Source organism: Lepisma saccharinum, chromosome 4 (assembly GCF_977018435.1).
Source record: "Lepisma saccharinum chromosome 4, izLepSacc3.1, whole genome shotgun sequence".
Taxonomy (NCBI): domain Eukaryota; kingdom Metazoa; phylum Arthropoda; class Insecta; order Zygentoma; family Lepismatidae; genus Lepisma; species Lepisma saccharinum.
The window spans coordinates 58,806,208-58,831,647 of NC_139232.1; the positions used below are offsets into that span (position 1 = coordinate 58,806,208).

The 25,440-nt window shown below is 38.4% G+C and overlaps 1 protein-coding gene across 2 annotated transcripts in view; it reads left to right on the plus strand.

The window, feature by feature from the left end:
- Window positions 1-1,580: 1,580 nt before the first annotated feature.
- Window positions 1,581-25,440, plus strand: part of LOC145986483 (integrin beta-PS-like) — an 89,701-nt gene continuing 65,841 nt past the window's right edge. For both annotated transcript variants that reach the window (XM_083120544.1, XM_083120545.1), the window contains exon 1: window positions 1,581-1,687. The gene's annotated coding sequence lies outside the window, so the exon portion shown is untranslated. The remainder of the gene's footprint in view (window positions 1,688-25,440) is intronic.

A 25,440-nucleotide genomic window follows, 5' to 3' on the forward strand; every position in this document is an offset into this window, starting at 1 on the left:
CTGGTGCATGGATTGTAACCTCAATAGCGAACGTAATGCGCTACGAATCTGGAGGTATTAGGTTTGAACTTCTATCAAGGGGGATTTATTTTCGACTTAATCGGACGGGGAATTTAAAAGCTGGAAAGGGAATTTTGGGACAATTATACAGGAATCTTCAGTGTATATTCCTTGTGACGCAGGAACAACACTGGAAAGATGACAGCAGAAGTGATAATGGAGGTGTCGCCGGTGGGCTGCAATTCCGAGTATAAATCCTGTTTCACTCAACTTTCAGAATTCCAAATGTATGAAAATTCTAGCTCGATCGTTTCAACATTGTCTCCTTGTATTTTTGTGATGCTTCGAAAAAAAAATTGAAAATTTGTTACAGATTTTGGTTTCTGAACATCCATTAATCCAACATGTCAGAAGTTTCGGGGGGGTTGAACCCTAGAAACCCCCCCTCTAAATACGGCCATGCTCCACATCTGACTACCGTTTGGAGCCGGAGGTCATTCACCATTCACCCTTATGTCCCGGCTTTGGGAGTGGGAGTCTGAGGGTATTGTTATGTAAAGCTTTCTGTGGTTCTCTGAATTTTGCCCAAACACTGCACGTGCAAACCATAAAGTTCTCTTGGTCACAAACTATCTTTACTTCAGCCTTCTTTGGTTGGTGGAAGAACAAGGGGAGCAAAGGAAACGATCTGCAACTCCAGAATATATTAGAAAACGTCGTGGAGAATTATCGGAAGATGAAAAAACATCGCTGAATCAAGTTAAAAAATTCCGTGCGGAGTTGCAAGAAGTGACCAACAATACCTCTCAGACTCAATGGATTAAATTTTAATAAAAAAAATTTGCTGTGTTTTAGAAATATATATATATATATATATATATATATATTAAATAAAACGTGTATACACATGCGGCGAATTTAAAAAAAATAATGGGAGGCAAAAATATGATTTTCCACTCAAACTCTTCATATTTAAAGGAAGTGACGTTTCATCTGCGCCTTACTAGAACTAGAACAGCATTTTGTGTAGAATATTTCAAATTTGGTGAATATGGTGTGATGAATACAAGGGGCATTGGCCTTCCTAAATACAATCATATTCTATGATACAATATTTGTTTGTGCTTTTTACTAAAGAAAATCTTCAGTTGCCAACTTTAATTTAGCTTTCATTTCAAAACGAAAAAATTGGCTTGGTATAGCAATACATTCTAAATCTTCCAAAAGAAACTTTAAAAGTTATTGATTTGGTTTATTTTACTTCACTTTTCTGCCACTTTTGACTAACTGCGAACTATGATGATATGATGAAATTCATGAATGAACACTCAAAAACAGCCATGCCGAGGCCGGGATTCGAACCCGGGACGAACCCGTAGCATTTAAAAGTTAAATTGTTTAACATTTTATACATACATACGAACATGGGTCAACGATAATATTTATTATTATTTTTATTAATTCTTTTGATGAAGGGGAAAAATGGGCGAAAAAGGGAAATTGTATCTCTTGCAAAGGGAAACTGTGCTTACAGATTGTGGCAACACTGGCAGCAGCTTGTCATGGCTCCATTGCCATTGCAAGTCTAGAGTGAATGGTGATCGTGTGATTATGTGAGTTTTGTATGGTAATAAAATAATGTGCCGTTAGTGTTACATGGACATTGTTCAACGGGATATTAAACAAGGTAATGTGCACCATAAAATTGGTACTATATTATTTATAGCAAAAGTACAATTTCATAATGCCAATGGTGGAGTAGCTATGTAAATTCACCTGGCAGACATTTCTGTATTTCCATGGAAAATGTATAACATGATAACTACTAACCCTTGTCTAAACCGTGTTCTTGACAGAAGTAAGTTGGCTGAATAGATATTTAGCCCATATGGATAATAAGGATACATACAGTAGCTCCAGAAAGTATTCGTCTGTATAGAGGAATGGGTTATTGGATGTACAGAGTGGCATTAAATTACAATGAAAAAGAACAAAAATTGCACTCGATTACTTATTCGTTTGCACACAAAAAAAATATACGGTAACATTATCGTATGGGTGAAACGGATTCCTTCAAATTTCCTTCAAATTTACAGGAGAAAGTACTTACGGAAATCATTTTCTTGAGCGTTTTGGAAGTTCCTGAATGTAGATTTGATCCATTTTAATGTGAATGCGTGTTGTTTTCTGCGAAAATCTCTGTCCGACACGCTGTTTCTGCTCCCGCCATTCGCTTTTTGCATGAGAGTGCAATGTTCCGTGTGTTAAGACGATGCAACCCCGTAGCCAGTGTTTCAGCCTCGCCGTGTTTTCACTAGAACCACCTGTCGAGTTCGGAACAAGCCATTTTTCCCGAATGGGTGTCACTTATCGCACAACATTGTAGCAACATTGTGTTCCGACGTCACAGGAGAGAGCTGTTTTTACAATTTTTCTTTGTATTTATGCTAATGGAACCTAACCTAACAGGCCTAACCTAACCACGTAGGCATTCCTCGTCTGACGTCAATATTCAAGGTTGCAAGATTGTTGTGCGTAAAGGAAGAGAATTAACGAATTACAAAAGAAAAATAGTTCCGACCCGAATGGGTGTCGCTTATCGCACAACACTGTAGCAACATTGTGTTCTGACGTCACAGGAAACATCTTTTTCATGTTAGGCAATACAAGCTAACGCGTCTCTTAGCGAAAATAATAATTTTTCTTTGTATCTATGCTAATGGAAACTAACCCAACAGGCCTAACCTAACCACGTAGGCATTCCTCGTCTGACATCAATATTCAAGTTTCGCCGTGTTTTCACTAGCACGAGAGCACATAACCAATTTCGAAAGAAAGATGGTTCCGACCCGAATGGGTGTCACTTATCGCACAACACTCTAGCAACATTGTGTTCTGACGTCACAGGAGAGACCTTTTTCATGTTAGGCAATACAAAGGTAACGCGTCTCTTAGCGAAAATATTATTTTTTCTTTGTATTTATGCTAATGGAACCTAACCTAACAGGCCTAACCTAACCACGTAGGCATTCCTCGTCTGACGTCAATATTCAAGGTTGCAAGAGTGTTGTGCGTAAAGGAAGAGCATTAACGAATTGCGAAAGAAAGATGGTTCCGAATTGCTGTGTATGGACAATGAACGTGATAAATCGCAAGGTTATTTTACAAGTTCTACACGTAAATGCGACGTATTAGCATAATTTCAAATAGGGGCACAAAAGTAGATATTTTCCGGTGAACGAGGTTGCACCACTGCATAAATCGACAAAACACTCTCAGAACGCCCCCTAAACCAGTATGCTATCACGGCCATAATGTGTTACAGATTCGAAACAACAAGTAACAGTAAGTACTCGTAAATAGAGAAAATAAACATTATCTTAGTTAGAAATGCATTATTTCGCCTTAAGAAATGTTCCGCAACACGTTAGCAATGTAAAGAAGTCCGAAATATATGATTCGTAGGTGTTTCACCCATACGATAATAGTACCAAATATACAAAAGGAAATGTCGTATTTGTCATACAGAGTGAATTACAATAAAAAATACATTAACACCCATCATCCGATGCCAAATAAATATTCGTCTGCAATACATAAAAATAAAGTGTGTCATCTTTACAAATGGTTAATACTTGGTGGGACCGCCTTTGCTTTTAAGGATTGCTTCCATCCTTCGTGGCATTGATCGAACCAAATTACTTGTAGTTTCCTGGAAGCGTGGAAATGAATGTAGAAGTAAATCTGAACCTTAGTAGAATGCATTTAGGGACTTGATTTTAATGCTAAGGGAACCTAACCTAACCACGAAAGCATGCATTGAACAAAATCTTAAGTAATCGCTAAACCTCCGCAGTATGTGTTAACAGACGTACATCGAAATCGAACCATGTAAAAATTGCATTTGTAGCATGACGAAATCGCAATAAAACAAAAGGAACTTGGGCAGGTACATCAACAAATTCAGCAACTCTGCAATTCATAAGAAAAAGTACTGATGCCTTGGAGAACAATTGAATTCCAAGAACAGTATTCCTAGATCTGTCAGAATCATTCGACTCCTGCATGAACTACACACACAGTCTAGGTATTCGAGACGGCAACCTAATCAAGTCTTGTCTTTCTGCTACAGGTAAGACATGTATTAGAATGTTTTATTCCTCAAAGATAGGTGTCATTTAAGGGCCTATACTTGGTCCATATTGCTCATTATGTGCAAATTATACTAACGTAATATGTAGGGCAAAGTCAAAGAAATAGAAGTGTTTTTTTAAGTTATATGATGAATAATTATTTGTAGACTCCCATGTATTCCTTATGGACAAACAACTTCCAGTTATGGCTAATCAAATGGAAGTTTCGACTTTCCCTAACAAGAAAATAAATGTTCAACCTTTCCTGTTTCTGCTGATGTGTTTTTCTGCACCATCAGAAGTTTGATATTCCACAGAGAACAAGTAAAATGATAATTACGTAAGTGGAATGCTAAGTTTTCTCCCCTTCTAGAACCATTCAGAGCACAGACCTCTCTTTCCGTTCACTGTTGGGGGAGGATGTTGGGGTCCTCACATCTGGCTGGACGTGGAAACTTTTCCTCTTGCCCTTAATAACTTAATTGTAAACTACCAAAAACAAATTGATAATCTGGCAGTTTACCTCTAGGTAAACTAGAGATGAAAAGAACATTGAACATGTTAACTCTCACAGTGTATCAAGGAAGTGCATGAATCAATATTATGGTCATCCTGTGTGCCAGAAGTAGCAAATTCCTTGCCTTATTGTGCCTGAAGTGGACTTAAGACACAAACTCAATCAATCCTTAGAACCTGGAATTCACCTTTGTCTCTCTTGTTGGTGTGCAATGCATCCATCCATCCATCCTTTCTTGCTTGTATTAACTGGTTTCAGTAGTTTTAAGTTGGCTGAATTTTGTAAGGATCTTCTGCCTCACTTTATAGATGTTTAGACATGTGATAATCACCTCTATCGATGCACTCTTTCTTAACTGTGCGTTAGGCACCACATTTTCTGTAACATTCATAGGTGTCATACCTGTCAACCAATCCTTTAAGGTGTAAAATATAACATGAATTATGCTGTGCATGTATGCTGAATGTTCCTTCATTGTCTCTTCTAAGATCAGATGCAATTTTCTTCTACATTTTCTAAGTGAGGTATTATTATAAAGTTGTTTGCTTGGGGGGACTGTCCTCTATGTGTCTAAATACGTACCAATGAAGTAGTGTCATGTACACTTTTGTCACTAACACACACCTATTCTGTGTGCTCTGTCTTTCTGCATTTTGATATTTTTGTTGTTACATACTTAGGTGCGTTGGGGGTACAATTGTCCCCCAAGCAAATGACTGACATTAACTTTATAATGTTTTGTGGCCTAGAAGTGCAACAGAACAACACAGCTGACTTAGAACAAAGACAAAGAAAAAATACAGTGCTACACAAAAGCACCCATGTTCAGTATAGGTCAGTGTTGCAATCTCTCAATGAATATTGATGGGAGACACTGGTACCACATGTGCCTAACAAAGGGTTAAGTGTGCTTTCTCTACAATATCTGCAGAAATATTCATATCGTCTTGTTCTTGATGAGGGCAATCACTTTTTCTTCTTTCTTTCCATTTTTAATTTTCTATTGTCCTTTGAGAAAGGTACTCTACCATTTTATGCAATTGCACTGTTTATCTCCACCAGTCTATTTTCGACAATGGAACTCTAAATGTGTTCATCCAGAAATGTCTTACTTCTCCCTTGAAGTCCACTTGCCCATCTTTCAGGTCATGCAGAATCTTCATAACGTTTTATCTTTTGGGCTGGATATACTTCTACTTCTAGTGCCAGAAGTAGCATGATTATGAGGAGTGCACCAAGAAAAGCACATTTCCTACTCATATAATATTCTGGCCCATATCCAACTCCAGTCTTCATCGATGTCTCACAGTAACTTAGGCAGAAGCAACCTATGGAGGCTCACCATTGCTTTGTACTGATATCCATTTGGCAACATTGGTTTTGAGAGAGTGAATTTTTGTATGAATGCACACAATGGTGAAATGAACTGAACTGATGTGATCTGTTATTTTTCCATTTGGCAAACTTATCTTATCTTCTTCTTCCCTTTTTTATAACTTCACTCAGCACTCTTATCTCGATCAGAATGTTTCTTTGTATTATTCAAATGCCTTTTTTCATACTACGGGAATGAGAGATGCGGTAATAGATAATTCAGGTACTCACGTTTTCCGCGAAGCTGTTTTAAGTAATTTTCTATTAATTTCGGTAGTCACTGCCACCATCCTCGTTGTATCATTGCTTGGCACGTTTCTGATGTTTCTTCCTAAATCGCTGCTAGGTGTGCTGTTGTCGCCTGTATGTCTGCATATTTGTCGTCTGCTGTTCACCAGTGTTAATTGCTGCAGTAAGGGAGAGAATTCAGTAGCACCTACCTATCAAATGCAAAAATGGCCCAACCCACCACCGGACTTGAAAAGCATATCAAATTCCACAATCATAAAATTAAAAAGGTACATGTCAAATACAAAGCACACACTCTCATAGACACAACAATCAAAGAAACACACACCATCATGCACTACAACCATGAACTCAACATAGATAGTGGTCAGGCACACCATGCCTGGCTTCCCTTACTACAGCAACTAACACTGGTGAACAGCAGACGACACATACGCAGACATACAGGCGACAACAGCACACCTAGCAGCGATTTAGGAAGAAACATCAAACGTGCCAAGCAATGACACAACGAATTCCAACGAGGATGGTGGCAGTGGCTACCGAAATTAATAGAAAATTACTTGAAACAAATATCTTTTGTTAGTTCCCGAAAGCAGCTTCATAATTTTGTTTTTTGAGGAAAGTTCCAACATCAACTTGGATTCCTCACACACAATGCAGATAAACATTCTGAACTATACAACTAATTTAATGTTTAGGTACTGTGTACTTTATTGCTGATAGCTTATCAATATCATGTAAACATGAGTTATCAGTACATTGATAAAATTAATGCAAATAAAACAAGCAAGAAGATAGTAAATGTTTCAGCTCTGCTTACGAAGTTTTCAACACCTATGTTTTCTACAACAGTGTTTTATTTGTAATAAAGGTAGCAGTTCTAATTGCTTTATGATTGTTTTTTCAAATTTTCCTGGCAGTTGAACCTTCCTTAAAGTAATGAGCACTGTTTGGATTTGATAAAAAAGTTATTTATGTTTAAAAAAAAAAACAATTTAAACATTACCTTGCACAAGCATGCACACTTCCCATGGACAAGGTATTCTCCTTTCACAAGCGACAGTAAGTATCATAGACTTGTCGGAATAAATGTAGAAGTAAATCGGAACCTTAGTAGAATGCATTAAGGTACTTTATTTTAATGGTAAGAGAACCAAACCTGACCTGCCTAACCTAACCACAAAAGCATGTATTGAACAAAATCTTAAGTGTGTTAACAGATGTAAATTAAAATCGAACCATGTAAAAATTGCATTCGTAGCATGATGAAATCACAATAAAACAAGAGAACTTGGGCTGTAATAAATTATTGGTGGTAAATCTAAGATTTGAAAACAAATCCAGGATTAATAATAAAATCTGAAGACAATAAAACATACATAATATGCAGTATGGCGGCCGCGGTGGCTCAGTCGGTAACGCGTCTGACTACCATGCTCAAGGTCCCGGGTTCGATCCCCGGCCGGTTCAAATCCGGGAACTTTTCTAACGGTGGAAGCGGCCCCGGCGCCTACCCAGCGTCGAATAACATGGGTACCTGGGGGAAACCCTGGGGGGTAAAGGCGGTCAGGGGCGTGATGCTGATCACATCACCCCCACTCACGACCGGATCAAGAAAGTGTGGGGCGTTACCCCTACACCCCCTATACGCCTTCTTGGCGTGGTGCTATGCACAGGGGAACACTTTACCTTTTACCTTTTTTTTACCTTTTAATATGCAGTGTTGAAATTTAATGTGTCCTAATCTCAAGTGCTATGTGAAATGGCAATAAAGAAGACTGATTTTTAGTGTCTAATCATAAATTCTCAAACCACAAGATGGCAAAACTGTTTGATATGCATGTCCAATGCTATGAACAGGAATTTTCCAGAGAGAGAGATAAGCAATGCAGGTTACCCTTGAACCAATCAGGTTGGTACAGTTGCAATGATAGGAAATTCTTATGATATACTACATTGCTGAACTTTTACCTGAGAGCAACAGTTCGAGGTCCAAGTTACATCTAAGCTTAACAGGTTAGGAAATGAATGGGTCTCCCAATCTGCCTCCCCCTGAACTGTCAGCAAAGGGGTTATGTTGACATCAGATGTTTTTCTTGCAACTGGTCAAAACAGGCATTTGGCGACACCACATTTTGCATTTCAAAACTACCAAATCTGGAGATGAAACATGTGGGTTGGTTCTGTCATTGCGCAGGGTGTAAAAATCCATAATTTTGTTTATTGCTATTTAGGCATGCAGAAAAGTAACTTAATTATCCTCCTTGTTGTCTGAAAAGTTTTCAAAAGGTGATTAGTTGCTGTTACTTAAAGAAATAAGTTACTTAGTTATAACCCTTTACATCTAAACTTTACCTGTTAGTTCCTTGTATTCATTATGTTGGAATGAAATTACATGAATTAAATATAACATGAGAATCTCAAACAGCCAATGAGGTGAGAATGTAAACACTTTTCCCCTCTAAAATTAATGTAATTCATGGAAGAAGTGTGAGCTGCATAAATACACAGATAAAAGCACCGTATGTCCACTGAAAGTGACAGAATAGCAAATGAAATAAACCAAATCAAGCAATCATATCTCCACTAACTAATTCAGTTAGATTAATGTGAAAATTTTTGCAAATGGGAATGCTGTTTTGACTAGGGTGACCAGACGTCCTCTTTTATATGGACATGTCCTCCTTTTTAGGTGTCTGTCCGGCGTTCAGGCAGATTTTTTAGAAATCCGTAAATGTCCTCCTTTTTTGTAAAGAGCATTGGCCATAGCGAATTTGCTGCACAGAGAATGTATCCATGCATAAGGATCATCATTTGTTATTTTACATCTAAAGCTTGTATGTTTTACTTCGCTTTGAGCACGTTAAATATTCGATCACTGAGGATCTGAGAGCTGATCTACCATCACTTTATCCAAACATATCAGTGTCATAAGAGAGTATTGTAGTCTTTACATTATCGTGATAATAAGGTTTTAAGGATGGGAGAAACTAATATGAGGCAGGGTGTAAAGTAGTCAGTCACTAACGGGAAGGTTCCAGATATTCGTGAAACCAGAACACCATTCCGGTCAGCTCCAGTCTTTTTCGATCGCTAGGTATTTATCTCTGTACGTTACATGTTTTTATGAAGAGGTGGTGGGTCTGAAAGCCCTCCCCCTTTCCATCTCCATCGGGTAAGCTAGGGGTAAGAGTAATAATGGCAAATGTGTAATGATTTTTTTTGCGGTGTCCTCCTTTTTTGCCATGCTCTGTCCTCTTTTTTTGAATGTATGTGTCTGCTTTGGTAGGGTGACCAGACGTCCTCTTTTATCCGGACATGTCCTCCTTTTTAGGTGTCTGTCCGGCATCCGGGCAGATTTTTTAGAATTCTGTAAGTGTCCTCCTTCTCTGGAAAGAGCAAACCATTGACCATAGCAAATGAGAGAATGCTTCCACACATATCGATTATCATTTAAGGCATATCACTTGGGGTGTGTTAAGTGTTCGAGGAATGCTCACCTAGCATCTGTGAGCTGAACACGATCACTTTCCCAACTGAGTCATTAGTAGGGTGCGGATTTATAGGCACTAAAAACCTCTGAAATAGGCACCAAAATGATGAAAATAGGCATCCTGAAATTTAAAAAAGACATTAAAACAGACAATGAATGTGAACTTATTTCAATTTTCTATTTACAATGCACAATTATACTGTATTAGCACTTCAGTTTATTATAAAAGTGGGCTAACGATTAACAAAAGATCGAAATTCACATTTGTCGGGAATCGTCAATTAAAGTAATTCTCACAAAAATAGCTTGTGCTAACGACTGTGCGAATTTAAACAATTGATGAAAAAACAATTTGCACCATTGTAAGAAGAAAATATTTTAAACAATGTTCCAATTGAGACCCTCAAATCTGTCTAATACCAGATTTCAGTCAGTACAACATAAAGAAAGCCTTCCATCTTTCAATGTAGGGAAAGCCAAAGGAACGTAAAAAAAGCTGAAGTATGCAAAAATTGCAGAAGAGCCATTTTTTGGCACGATAAAGCAAAATTGGAATTTATAGGCACTATTAAAATGCTTTTTTGGACTAGAACACCATGACTTTAGACATTAAAGCCTATGTTTTACTACATAGGAATATAAAAGGCAAATAGGCAAAATTCCGCACCCTAGTCGTTAGTATTACTGTAACTCGTTGCTTCGCCCCCTGAAATGGCTGGAACGCACGGAGTCTGTGCAGTTCCTTTTCGATTGATTGATTTGGTTTATTTTACTTTGCTTTTCTGCCACTTTTAGCTAATCGCGAAGATGAGGATGAACGATGATTTTGATGAAGGGGCACTCACAACAAACACCCATGCCCAGGTCAGGATTCGAATCCGGGACCGTTGGCATTGTGTGCTAACCACTTCACGGCGGAGGTTGGCCAGTTCCTTTTTGAGTTATACATACGCGATACAGAAACACATAGTGAGAATTTTTATTATTAAGTAATATTCACTTTCATGAAATAACAAAGCGAAAGTGTAAACCCAACAATGATCTTGCCAGAAAATATCCAATGTAAGGTGGCTGTTACTTTCCCCTGCAGTTGAAAGAGTGCTAGAAATGTGCGTGGCATTAAAATCATATTTCTCTAACCAATCTAAACTACCCAAAATTTTAATTTGGTTTTTGGAAATAAGTTAGAGCAAATCTTACTTGTTACATTTGCATTCACTTGTGGGGATATTTCATTCTAATATCCAAGAATTAGAAAAGGAATAAAATGTTGTGCTTCAAATTGTAGATATTCTTTGTCATTTGTTAAATAACAGATGAGAAGATTCTTTCTTTGCTTAAAGGTAAGAGGAAGTTAATGAAAGAGATCACCTGAAAAGTATATATGAGCAAAATGTTAGTAAGATTTTTTTATATTGATTAAGTTATGAGTAATGGCAAATGTTTTGCCATTTTTTGCGGTGTTCTCTTTTTTATGGCTTTGTCCTCCTTTTTCGCCATGCTCTGTCCTCTTTTTTGAATGTGTGTGTCTGGTCACCCTAGTTTTGACCCACTGTGAGTATTGAAGATTAAAAAATAAAAGTGTGATTGTGTGTGAGAGAGAGAGTTGGTTAAGAAACTATGGAAGAAGTGTTTCATAAAAATAAAGTAACCTTATTTCTTGTTTAAATGGATATTTTAGTTATAGCAATGCTAACACAAATATAATGCTGTTAGATACGAGTTGTGGCTAGAAAAGAAACTGACTGTTGCTACATAATCTTTTATTGGTTATTTCGTACAATATGAACATTATCCCCTTCAAAGTACTCCCCTGCACTATTGATCCATCGCTCCATATGAATCTTCCATTGCTGGAAGCAGTGCTGGAAATCATTTTTTTAAACCATGTTCATAACCTTCGTCACTTTTGTTTTCACAGATTCTACGGTCGTAAATTAGGTTCCTTTCAGTGCTGATTTGACCTTTAGGAATAAAAAAAAAAGTTGCATCGAGCGAGATCCAGCAAATTGGGTGGATGTTCTAACACTGGGATCCCATGCTTGGCCAAAAAAGCCTTGACTGACAATGTCGTGTGGGCAGGAGCATTGTCCTGACGAAGAATCCATGGCTTGCTTTTCCACAAATCAGGTCGTCGTCTTCTTATAATGGCACCCAAATTTAGACCTCTCAAGAAACAAACTCCATGTGCACATACGGAATTCTGTTGCTTCTGTCAAGAACAAATGGAAAGAAATTGATACCACCTCAATATACTTAATATATGTTAACACCCTGCATTTTTTGTGTTATCACAAAGGTGATAATTTGATGTAACTATTGGAACTACACATACAGGGTGCCCGAAAATTCCCTTTACAAACTCCTAGGTCTAGTAGTTGGGACTGAGTAGACACTACTTGGAGTAGGAACCCGTGCTACAACCATGACAATGTGTCGGATGTGCCTGTGTTGGTATGCAACCGGGTAGGCAGTACATGGTGTGAGAAGATCACCTGATGACCTAAACTGTAATCATTTATTACAACCATGTCAAATGAGGTGTTACCTAAGGTACAGAAGTGAATGACATGTGACTCAGTCCATAATACAAACAAATTTATTTGATAATGCCAAAGGAACAAAAAAGGAACGTACTATCATTGATCACAATAACACCTGTGTCGACAGTGGAACGTAACAATTTGTTTTTTCTTCTGCACTTAATGTGTCGCATCTACAACAGTGGCTCGATGTGATGACCACCAACATAGTTCCACACATTGTACCGACGAATCATGTTCCGGTACACTCGCTCCATCACACCTGGTGTCCCGTCAATATCTTGTGCCAGCAGTTCGTCCTCGGTCTCTACAGGAGTCTCGTACATCATACTCTTCATACGACCCCACAAGAAATAGTCCAATGGTGTTAAATCCGGCGATCGTGAAGACTACGTGGTTAGACCACCTCGGCCTATCCATCTTTGTCCGAATCTTCAGTTAAGATGTTTCCGAACGTCACGTGTAAAGTGAGGCGGTGTGCCATTGTGCTGAAACCACAGTTCCTGATGGACGTTCAATGGCACAGCATCCAAGAACAGAGACCGTACTTCCTGTAGGAAGACATCACTTGCCATCAGGTGATCTTCTGACGTCATTTACTGCCTACCTGATTGCATACCAACACAGGCACATCTGACACATTGTCATGGTTGTAGCACGGAAACTGTATGTTTCCAGACATGGGCTCATATCCCAAGTATTGTCTACTCAGTCCCCTCTACTAGCCCTAAGAGTTTGTAAGAGGAATTTCCGAGCACCCTGTATAAAATATCACGAACAATGTAAATTATCACCATTAGTCATTTCACTAGAAGTATGCCGAACCAATGAACTTCTGTTTAGTGCCCATTGTGCATATTGCAGTTGCACAGCTCCAACCTGTATCTTATTTACAATAATGTACACTTCTTTCTAAAGCCATATTATTTTTAGCCTATCTGTAATGTAATAATTAGGGCTCGGAAGTTGAGGAAAAATCCTTTTTTTCCTAGTGTCCGAAGACGAGGCCCAATATAATATATGTTGATTTTGGGTCATTGTAGGCCAGAAAAAGGTGGGTTTTATTTGTCCTTCCTTTTTCGGCGTTTTTTGGCTTATTGGTCCTTTTTTAGCCTTTTTTAAAGGTCTTAACGTCTTCTTTTTGCAACTTCACCTTCTTTCGACTACGTTTTTATGGCCCATTCTCAATTCGATTCATCATCAGTTCATCACCTCTTAAACATCCTTTCGGTAGTAAAAAAAATTTAAAAAGAAATAAATGTATTTCAACCATCCCTGAAACGAGAGAAAAACATTTTTGGACTGAAAGAAGATTAATTTCATTCATATAGTTTTTTGCACTGTGTGTTCCTTACCACCAGAATTTTGTATTTTTTTTATTCATTAAATATGTAATTAAAACTGAAGTTATTAATTAATTTGGATAACATTTATACGTCCTTTTTTTCGTTTTTAGGTCCTTTTTTTGAAATTTTTACGTGTTTTTAAGGTCTTTTTTTTGGCAATTTATAGGTCTTCAACTTCCGAGCCCTAGTAATAATTATTGATATGTTAATTGTCTCTTCAAAAGCTGGATTGATAACTTTGCATTTTGCAGATAATAAAAAATGTTGGATTGTGATCTCAAGTAAGGCACCTTCAGTCATGAAAATTGCACATTGCAATTTATTTGTAATATTTCAAGTTTATTACATTCAATCTGTACCGAAACCATTGCTGCTAATGTGGTAATGATCATACTTTGTTTTTATCGATTTCATTATTATGATGTATGGCCATACTAACAAACTGTAAATAGGCCTATATACGAAATAGAGGAAAAGATCAAGGGGATTGTAATCATTTAGAATTTTAAATGTACAATAACTTTACAAAATAAAATATGTCTAAACAATTTTGCAACCAATGTACATATAAATATGGGGAGAATAATAAGGTAAATAAAGCAAAGTGTCAGTAGTCATATGTCAGGATCCTAACTTGTCATTCAAGTGTGGCCACATTTCTCTCCTTTCTGCAGTTGTTTTTAACTGATTCCAGACTTGCCTCGTCAGATAGGAATTTTAACCCATGTCTTCACTTACTCTTTGGTACAGATACTTTTTTTTTATGATTAGGTCTTAAATTAGGATAATGTACCTGTATGTTAGAGATTATTGATCTTCCATTAAAAGTATTGCAGGAGATTGTACATATTTGCAATTAGTCTATCTCAACATAAGGTAGACTTATAAATGCAGTTCAGAGGTACACACAAGGGTAGTGTAATATGAAAATATAAAATTTAATGCCACTCCAGTTTATTTTGCTTTACCCCAGCTGAAAATTTTTCCAATTGGTTCCGATAGCCAATATGAGTTTTTAGACACACTATCAGAACCGATTGGTCAATTGTAATGAATTGGTATCGATTGGAAAATATTTTATTGTTTTCAATATATTGCTTATGAAAAATTCTTATCTATACAACTGTAAATGCAATGGGGAAATCATATAAGACAACTGAAATAAATCTCTGGTAAGGCATATGGAATTTGTAACTTAGAAAACTTTCACATACAATTTTTTTTTCAAATATATGAACAAGTTTTAACTCTGTAGCTTCATTGTGTTTAGTACACTTATAGAAAATCGAAAAACATAAATTGACATGTTGCTCTTCCTTTATACATGCAAAAACAGCAACAAATTATGTTAAACAAAGAATCTGATCCACAACACTTGAAGAAGTGGTAAACAAACAAAACACTCGAGATCGACTCAGTTGATCAAAAGATTGCTCATGTTTCCAATTGCATTACATACGCATAAGAATAACCATGGAAATTCTATATTGGAAAAAAAAACAAGAACTAATATGAACATTTATTCCAACTACTAGCTGCTTTAAGGTTGAGTTAGTTCTTAGGAAAAAAAATATTGCTTATTCATTAAGATAAATCTGACTTCAGTAGTATGCATTAGAATTCAGAAGAAATTCAGTTCATGTGTGCAGTTTTTCCAATGATCTTTTAAATCACAGGAAATGTGGTGTCAAGAATTAAACTACCTATGTTTTGATTCAATAAATGAATTTATAACATATTGATTCTACAATATATACAAACTTACAATTGGATACAATTCACCAATTGGAAATTGTCTTGATTTTCCAATTGGTTTCAGTTGAGATTCTGATTGAAACCAATACATTCAGATACCTATATTAGGCGTCCGATTCATTCCAATTGAAACCAATTCAATCCAATTGAAATTTCAATTGGAACCAATAGAAAATTCCAGCTGGGACTGCAATAGGTATAATAATGTTTGATATTAAAACATTTCTATTTGTTATTTCACGTCACACTTCCACCTATCTAGGTTAATAACGTTAACTTACGATTTAATAATATAGATGAGAGAACAAATATGAAATGTCCATGACAAGCACATCTGGCTTTGTAGCATGCTAGTAATGACTGGCGGTATGTACAGGTGTTTCTTCTTTTAGAACTGAGAACTGGCTATTAAGATTGTATTACTTCTACAATGATTTCTCAGCATTCATCAGTGATGCCCGTTACAAAATAATACTTCAGCCCAGTGTTGTATTTATAGCATATCCATTTTTTTAAACGTTTTCGTTCTGCAAATTATATTGTATTAGTCGTTCTCTGTATAAAGTATCATAGTAATTGTACAGTGGGGTCACAGGCAAAAGGACCTGCGCCGGACCCTATGGCCGAGTGGTTAGCACTTCGCGCTGCGACGCCAAGGGTCCCGGGTTCGAATCCCGCTCGGGCTTGGTTGTTTGTGAATGTCTATTCATCAATTTCATCACTCATCCCCATCTTCGCAAATTAACCAAGAGGCAGAAAACGCGAAGTAAAATAAACTAAATCAATCAATCAAAAGGACCTGCACAGAACCGCTTGTCATCGCATGTGGAGGGAACACGCTTCCTTATGTCCCGAGTTGAACGGATGGAGGGGAAGATGCGGGAAGGCTTTTAGCCGAAGTTTCTTATATTTGTGGTCGCTCTATAGTCGACATACTGCACTGTAAATTACCCAATGGAACAAGTGGCATGCACATTTCTTGAAACGTTAAAAGATTGTTTAAAAATATGGTTAATTGGTCTCAAAATAATACATTTTTTTAAGCATAAATTTGGTTGTTTGGTTGAATAGGATAATCTGACTCCTCTCAAGATGAGACAAATTTCTTCCCTCTTTTACTACCTGGCGTAGAATTCAGGGATGTTACTTGGTTCGAACCCACGGTATATCTTTGTCGCTTCATATTGAGTGTTGTCTCAAGAATACATAACTTTTTATGTTCAAATTTTAACGGAAAACAATGCCAAAACGTAAGACATCATTTGTTCTTCATTTCGAAGTGAACGCTGTATATTACATGGAGTTCGCTGGCTCCTGCGTGCTCTAGGGCCATTTGTAATGAACGAGTACCCTAGGGGAAGGGTGTAAACCTTCATATCGCTGAGGTAGAGAATGCGTGGTCCTGTAGCTCTACATCCCCTATGTATCTGCATGGCATAGTACAATGCATAGTTAATCGGAGAGAGGGGGTGGGGTTAGAAATTTTTCTTCTTCTTTGGAATTAAACTTAAACAAAATTTTAAGAAACTAGCGTACGTTGAATTTTTAAGTTCATGATACCATTATCCTTTTGAAGGAACTGATTGAGCGATCAATACGTTTTTCGTTACTCAGCACATATACTTGAGGGCAAAGCACTCCTGATTCTTTCGTAGCTCAGGAGCGGCGTTGGCGACGAGCAGATGTAGGCGGGGAACTCTTCCCGAGAAACAGGAGCTGACTCAACCCTGGTGAAGCTCCGTGACGAAACTTCCTGGCTTGTGGGAAGATATCTCTGCGGCAGGAGCTGATAATACATGTGACGTCACGTAGCACGAGCTTAAGCAAACAAGCCGTTCGAATTCAGTGAAAGATCTCTCTAGCTCTCTTGAACGGTTTTCTTATCCCGACAGAATTCGGAATAGCGTATCTTGGTATTTTCCCTCTAATGGTTGTATTTCCTCCCAAAATTTCTTGAAAAATTGCACAACCACCAAGTCAGGAGTATTAATACGAGGTTTGTCTTGCAAGTTCATAGCCTGACCAGGAAAACAAAATCGTACGACCTTGCGACTGTTGCATGTAAGTTTTTACGTCCTCTGTAGAATATTGATCAAAATTACAGCGTACTGTAACCAACCGTTCTTTTTGACGTGTCCAGAAAGTGGACAAGGTGCGAGTTTTATTTGAATTGGAGAATCAAGATGTTCGCGCTGTGATCAAATATTTGGGTAAGAAAGAAGATATGGGGGAGACATTAGGGGAGGGAGCCCCTGCCTACAGCACGATTCAAAAATGGGCATCTGAATTTAAACGGGGGCGAACCAGCACTGAAGATGGCCCACGCTCAGAAAAGCCTGTGGATACGACCACTCAGGAAAATAAGGACAAGGTGCGGACTGCGGAAGCAGTGAAGCAGTGGCGTGCCTAAGGGTGGGAGTCATAACCCTCATGTGGGCATTATTCCTAAAAAATAAGAACGTTTGGGGCGGGGGTGGGGGGATTGCAAAATTGTCAAAATGAGGACAGATTACTAAAGAAAGTACATGTAATCCCCCCCCTTGGAAAATCCCTGGCACGCCACTGTACAGAAGGTTAACAGTTCGCCAGATTGACGAGACATTAGCACCTCCCCGATGGCGCAGTGGTAGCGTCGTAAACTTGTAATCAAGGGGTCCCGGGTTCGATACCCAGTGGAGGCACATAGTGATTCGGTTCCCAATTTAAACTCTAGGTCCAGTCTCGATTAGCCTTACTGTGCATAAAGTGGACTTAAAACACAAAATCAACCAACCATGAAGAGACATATCAGATATTCCAAAGACAACAGGTGATCGATCACGTTCTGATAATACTTGGAGTTGAGAAAATTTTACGTCCACAGACAAATTCTCCCTCTTTACATCCAATCCAGTAGATTTGTTTCGACGATTTGTGACAGTGGATGAGACCTGGGTCCATCACTTCAGCCCAGAGATTAAGCAGCAGTCAATGCAGTAGAAGCACCCCACTTCTCCCCTCTAAAGCAAGTCAAGTCCTTTTTTTTATTTTTGGGAGGGTATACTCTTTCTAGATTTCCTGGAAAGGGTCACACCACAAGGGGGAATATTATGCTAATCTTGTGAAACAACTGCAAGGGCCTAACTCATTTCAAGTCAGATGGTGGCGTCATAAATGCTGTCACGTCGTATATTTACACCCTTTATAAATCGTACGCGGATGGCATAAATGCATTGGAATCTTGTAGAGGAATGCATGTGTAACTCAGAGGGGAATAGGTTTGAAAAGTAAAGCAAAACTTTTTTTTAAAAAAAAATAAAGTTCATTTTGGTCAGGCCACGTACTTTTGGAATAACCCTCGTACTGTTTTAACTTATGAAATTCTAAACAATTATTTTTTCTGCTTTTATTTATGAGAGGCATTTTATAGTTTTTGCGTGTCCAGCGTATTTATTATTAAAAAGTACATAAACTGTGATGTTATCTCCCAGCCCCTTCCTAAGTACGCCACACAGTTCAGTATTACAACTGTAATTGAGAGGTCATAGTTGGAAAGAAGCTTGCAAAGATGATTTCGGATACACTTATCAGAAATAAAATTTCGTGTGTTAAAATACTTCCCTAGTAGCGGAAGCTTTCGTAAGGGAGTTCCATCTTCATTTTTTACAAGCCAACTCACCATTACATTTGAAGTTCCTTTCTCTTTTTATCGTTGGGCGTAAGGGGTTTTGAACCCCCAAACCCTCCCCTGGATACGCCACTGCTACTTCTGCGGTTTTAGTGAGATGACCTGGCCATGCGATTGGATTTTACGCAAAACCAGCTTTCAGAGTTGTACGTCGACTTGGACGGAGTTAATTGTTACGTAGCCGAAGACGTAGGTCGAGCATTTCCATTTTAGGAAATGTAGGTCGGCGAGTACTGAAGAACAGAACGCGTGACTCGTGCCACCTGATGACACTGTTATGACAAACTGGTGAAAATTCACTCTCTCGTTCGTTGAAATATTGAACAGTATGAATGTGCTCGGTAAAAAATCACCCCCAGTTAACTCTCACGGTTATGAACGGTCCCGACTGTCTACCGAGGAAAGGGTCAATGCTTCGATGCGATTTTCGCCGTGGGATGTTCTCAGATCCTGACGTCTGCAAGACCAGTTTAGGAAGGCAGTAGTTTTTATAAGATTGAAATATTCACGAGACAAAACACTGGAGTAGTACTTTTACCGCACGGAGGTTGCAGTTTGCTTTTACCCGTCTGATCTGTCAAGAAGGGTTTTTCTAATATAGCTTGCCATTATCATGTCAGGAGTCTGTGCAGAAGGAGAGAAAACGAGTGGGCGGAGCGAGCGATGCAGTACGCGCTGCTGCAAATTGCTGGTGGCTGCAGTCACCTCTCCATGCAAACCCTTTCCCCTCTCATACGTACATTGCTCGAACCAGGCACGTAGCCAGGGGGCGCTAAGGGGGCTGAAGCCCCCCCGAAATCCTTCAAATTTTTAATTTAAATAGTTATAGTGGTATTTAATTTTACTTCCTTAGTAGGATTAAATATTAGATCTAAAAAAAATAGTTTATAATAGAGGAAGCATGTTACATTTTTATATTCTACCATTTAATCCAAAGAATAAATGGATCCACAGCTCTCAAGATGTATAGTTTTCTTTGAGAGGTGACACAATATAAACTTTATGAGTAAAATTTGGCCTTAACTTTTAAAGCCTTTTTTTGAACGGAATATGTAAAAGATAATAACAAAATACAATATAACTATGAATTTCAGTACACTAACTAAAAAATGTAAGAAAAATAATAGACAACACTTGTGTTGGATATTCACTCATACGGTGTATCGAGTAGCGACGTCTCTCCATTTATATAATAATAACAATAATTGGATTATTTTTAATAACTTTTAATAGTTATTATTGTAAAATGACAAAGGTTATTATTATTATTTCTACTAATAAAGTTTCATCAGTGGCCTGCCCCCTCTTCAAATATTTCTGGTGGCACCTGTGCTAATTAGGAATGAGCCCCCCAGAAATAAAACCCTGGCTACGGGCATGGGTCGAGCACACTCGAGTCACTGCTTATGGAGACTTGTTTTCGTTCGCTTGCTCCACACACTCGTGGTACAGAGTACAGTTTATCATATATGTATGGAATATTACATTGACAACTGTAACTGTGGATTAGTTGAAGCTTCTCGAACAGCCTACAAGCGAGATTTAAGACTAACATAAATATGTATTTTAAGAAGTTAGTCAAGCGTTTACTTTATGACTAGGAACACAGCCCTTCCATGGATGATTAACAGATGCTTTATTATCATTCTTAGAAAATATGTCTTCTTGGCATTATGTATTAAACGTTTTATTTGTTTAAAACATGTTTTTTTCGGTTCTTGTTTAAAACACTGTTTAAAACAAAAAAACTGTTTTGTTTCTTTTGAAAAATAACAAATTTTCCCAACCCTGACATACATATTTAAGCAATATATGTTTACCTTAGGCACTTTAGGCTCACTTTCATGTTTGCTAACATAAAACGTACAAAACTGCTCAGACTCACTACCATTGTTATTGTTAGCAGTTTCTGTGCTTGACTAACCTTGCATTAATGCGATCAACACCCCCCCCCCCTAACCAAACTGATTCTAAAGGCTTAAGAGGTGGTGTTTCATTTCAACCCTATCGTCGCGATCACCCACAGGTAGGTTCAAAATCTGTACACAATAACCATAACTAAAAATTAATTAAGGCATCAAACGAAACGATCCCCCCATTTTTGTGTGAAGATATAGCCTATATAGAATTGGTATAAAATTTTGTTCCCCAACAAATTCCTATGATGCAGGCGCGTCATGAAATCCCCCTGTGGGCACCCCTGGATTAATTTGTCCGTTCTCCCAGCAAGCAAGAAAAGTATGGATAAATATTTTCTCCTTTAGTCGAAATATGCATTTCTTGTGCGGTATTTGGTTGCATACTGAACGTTGTGCCCCTAAAGAACATTCGTGTCCCCACTCATAACTATGCGCTGTTAACGTATAAAGTACAGTAGCATTTGTAACGGACATTCGTATTACATTTTCTTACGTTGCCTCAGCCTACTGTTGTGTACCTACCGTACGTAGGAGTGCGAGCACGAGAACCAGATGTCGCCAATCATGGGTGTAGCGCACTCTAGTGACGTAGAAGGTGGGGCAAGGACAAAGCACGTGCGTGTAGGCGAACAGCTGTAGACGTGCTGCACAGAACCAGCACGCAACAGAGGATTAAATCTCTTTTATGAAATGCTGGAAACTAGTGTTGAACACGCTTACAAGATACAGTGTGTTCCAAAAGTTCGTTACTATTTTAATTTGTATAGAGAAATGAAATAAACGAGAGGAGGAGGTAAGCCAATAAGCTCTCCTAAACATACCACGGGAAGAGGAGGAGGGTGCGTATAGCACTCTGTTGTGCTGTAATATTCCGTAGGAGGAGAATAATGATCTTGTCGTCACCACTCATTTGTCCATCGATACGAACGTAAAGCAAATTTGTTAGGCAACGTATTTCGTAAACTGACCTTTCTGTTCGCACGGGAAGCGTGCCTGAGGCAGGTGTCTGTAAGTTTTTAGAATATGTGTTCTTACACATTCTCCTAATGGATTCCACTTCTGTCATCTTGGTTCTTTCGAGGGGAATTTGAAAGAGGCCACTTTTGAACCTTAACATACAGTTTGCAACATAAGGATTTACCTGCTAAACAGATGAGAAGAACCTATTGTACCATTAAAAAATTTATAAAGGAAAGTTATTTGTTTTATTTGCCCCTTTTCCTCAAGTGTCGAAACACTAAAGATTTAGCGTCGTGTGTTACTGGGAGTGAACTTTGGGAAAATAGCATCAAGTTTAAATAGCCAGTAGCGTAACTAACACGCTCTGCGCCCCGCCGCAACTTTCATTTGTGCGCCCCTACTCGTTTTTTTTTAAAAGCTTTCCTTTCTAAAATATTAATTAACGCGCCTACATTTATATTAGACACATACAAATATGAAAATGCATACATGTAATTTGGATCAATGTAAAATCTGGTACGAAAGGTTAAGAAAAGAGAAACTAGAAAAGTATATATTATAATTACATATGACAATACACTGTTCCTACAAAAATTACGATATTGTTAAATGCCCATTACCAGTCCTCTGCGTTTTTTGATGGAAGCAAATTATTTTGCTAGTTTGGTTCAGTTTTCGAGCCCGATATAAACAGCACCAGTCGACTCAATCTCACTCTTGGCATTGTGCTCTTCAATTAATTTTTGATCAATTTTAGCTTCGAAAACGACCTCTCAGTTAATGAAGACGTCACGGGTATGGTCAAATACAGCATATACGTATAAGCAGTTCATACGTCAGGAATGCTACTAGCCAGAATTTTGTTTTCTATCAACAGGAATTCTGAAACTTCGCTGATGTTCGACATGTTTTGTATTTTTATTATTATTTCAGTTTTGACACTTCCTTCCCGAAAACAATGTCTGTAACTACAGTGCAAGATACATTTTCTTCATATTTCTTCCAGAAAATAGCAGATTCCACTAATGTCTGTCTGTGTGTTCCGTTAGGGCAGTGGGGTTAAAAAGGTGAATCTCTTTGATTTGTTTCATACTCTGAAATCTATTGTTTACTTGATCTACTACAGTTTCTAAAACACGGTAGAAAATCGTATTTTCTTGCCTGTCGTTTACCCTTCGTTGACGTAATCGATGATTTTAACTATTCAGCTAATGAAGGTTTTCCTCTAATCTGGTAATTCACTCTGCTTTTGGTTGAAAATATATTTTAACGCCGAAAGGAAAACTTTTGTGAACTATCGGTCTTCCTTAATTTGACATTCTTACTGCGTCCCTCCCCCCCCCCCCGTACCGCGGGGTTTGCGGGGGCCCACTGTAAATAGCATTATATCAGAAATGTATTTTACCCTTGAGTTGCGGAGCCTGAGCGAGTGCTCCTCTGCTTGGGGATGCTGTGTTTAGCAGGTATTTTTAAAGTCCACAGTAGTCCGTTTAAATAACGTACGTTGGTTGAATTGATATTGACGTTAACTAGAGCTAGGAAGTTGATGAAAAATCATATATATTTTTTCTGGACCTTAAAGACAATGCTAAGCCTGATAGTAGTCCATTTCTCTTCATTTAAAACCAGAAAATATAGTTTTTATTTTTGCCTTTTAGGCCATTTTTAAGTATTTTTTTGTTTTTGTTGCATTTTTAAAATCATTTTTGAGGTTTCTTTTTCTCGTTCCCTGTTGTTTCATGCATTTTCCAGCATAACTTCCACATTTAAATATCCTAACAACTAACATTATTCATCGAAAATATGGTCAATGCAAACTTTAAATTCTTTTGAAGTTCCCTTGCTGTGGTTTAATCGTAAGAAATTATAATCTGACGCACGCGTAACATTACTGTATTTTCAGATGCTGACCGACTACTGTGTCGTGCAAAACAAAACAAATTAGCACTAAATTACCTTTTTACCCCTTTGCTTCGGTAGTTTAAACCAGAGGTGTTCACCCTCCGGAGGGCGACCCTCGTGAGGGCAGACCTCACCCTCACCCTCCGGAAGACTTGTGAGGGTGAGGGCGGTGGAGGGCGAGGGCGAGGGCGATTGCGATCTCGGAGGGTGAGGGCGGTGGAGGGTGAGGGCGGTGGAGGGCGAGGGCGATTGCGATGTCGGAGGGTGAGGGCGGTGGAGGGCGAGGGCGAATGCGATGTCGGAGAGTGAGGGCGGTGGAGGGCGAGGGCGAATGCGATGTCGGAGGGTGAGGGCGGTGGAGGGCGAGGGCGATTGCGATGTCGGAGGGTGAGGGCGGTGGAGGGCGAGGGAGAATGCGATGTCGGAGGGTGAGGGTGAGGGGAGGTTGATTCAAAATGAACACCTCTGGTTTAAACCACCAAACAACGAGTTTTATCGAAATATTGCACTCTTGTAATTTATGGAAAATCAAGCTTATAATTTATATCAAACTACTGTTCTGATGTCTACGTAGTATATCTCCTGTGTGCGTCAACTGATAGCGTAATATACAGCTGCACGTCAGGGGGGGGGGGGTGAGAAACCAGGCACGGACAGATAATTCCACAAAGACAAAGTGACGACAACGAAAAACCAGGGGAAACCAGGGCTGGCTCTGCAGCTCAGTTGTTAAGAACATTGGTTTGGTGTGCCAGGGACCCCGAGTTCGAGTCCTGGTTGAGCCTGCATTTTTTTTTACCAATATTACATAATTTTTTCTTGTTTGTTGAGGAATATTACATATTTTTTTCTTGTTTGTTGAGGAATATTACATAATTTTTTTCTTGTTTGTTGAGGAATGAGTGTGGATTGATCTGCTCATCCTGTCTCACTGGCGTCTTCACTGTAATTAGTTGTTTTCAATAACACAGAAATTAAACAAAAAATAATGTAAACAAACCTCAAATTAGCAAATTAATTTACATATAGTGTACGCAGAAAGACATAACCATGTGTGCAATAGCCATTATTAATGTTCAAAAATAAGATCCAAGCGAACATTTGAAAATAGCATATCCTTCCTGTGTCGAGTAGACAGTCAGTCCATCGTTCGTAAGCTGGACGGGCGCTGCTGCCAGAAATCTAAAAATAGCTTTGTAGTAGAAAGGAAACCCTGCAGCTGATGATTAAGCGTCGAGGAGAAGGCGCGAATGACCCAGTGATTTCACAGGAAGAAAATGATGTGTTCCTCTTTGTCGTTGCCGATAATGTATGAAATAGGCTTATTTTTGTCTGTCCATCAGCTATGACGTCAGACCTTTACTGTGTGAGAAAGGGAGCAAAGAACGCATTAAAGGAAATTTGATCATTTAACTGAAGATAAGGGGTGCGGAAATATCCCGGACCCGGTTTGCCGAAGTGGCGGATGGGAAGGGCGATGTGTAGTGCCCCTTAATGCTCCAGAAATTTTGTAGAATTTCAGAAATTCAACCGATAGTGTCACTTTCACTCAAAAATTCCATGTAAGAATTGGATGTTA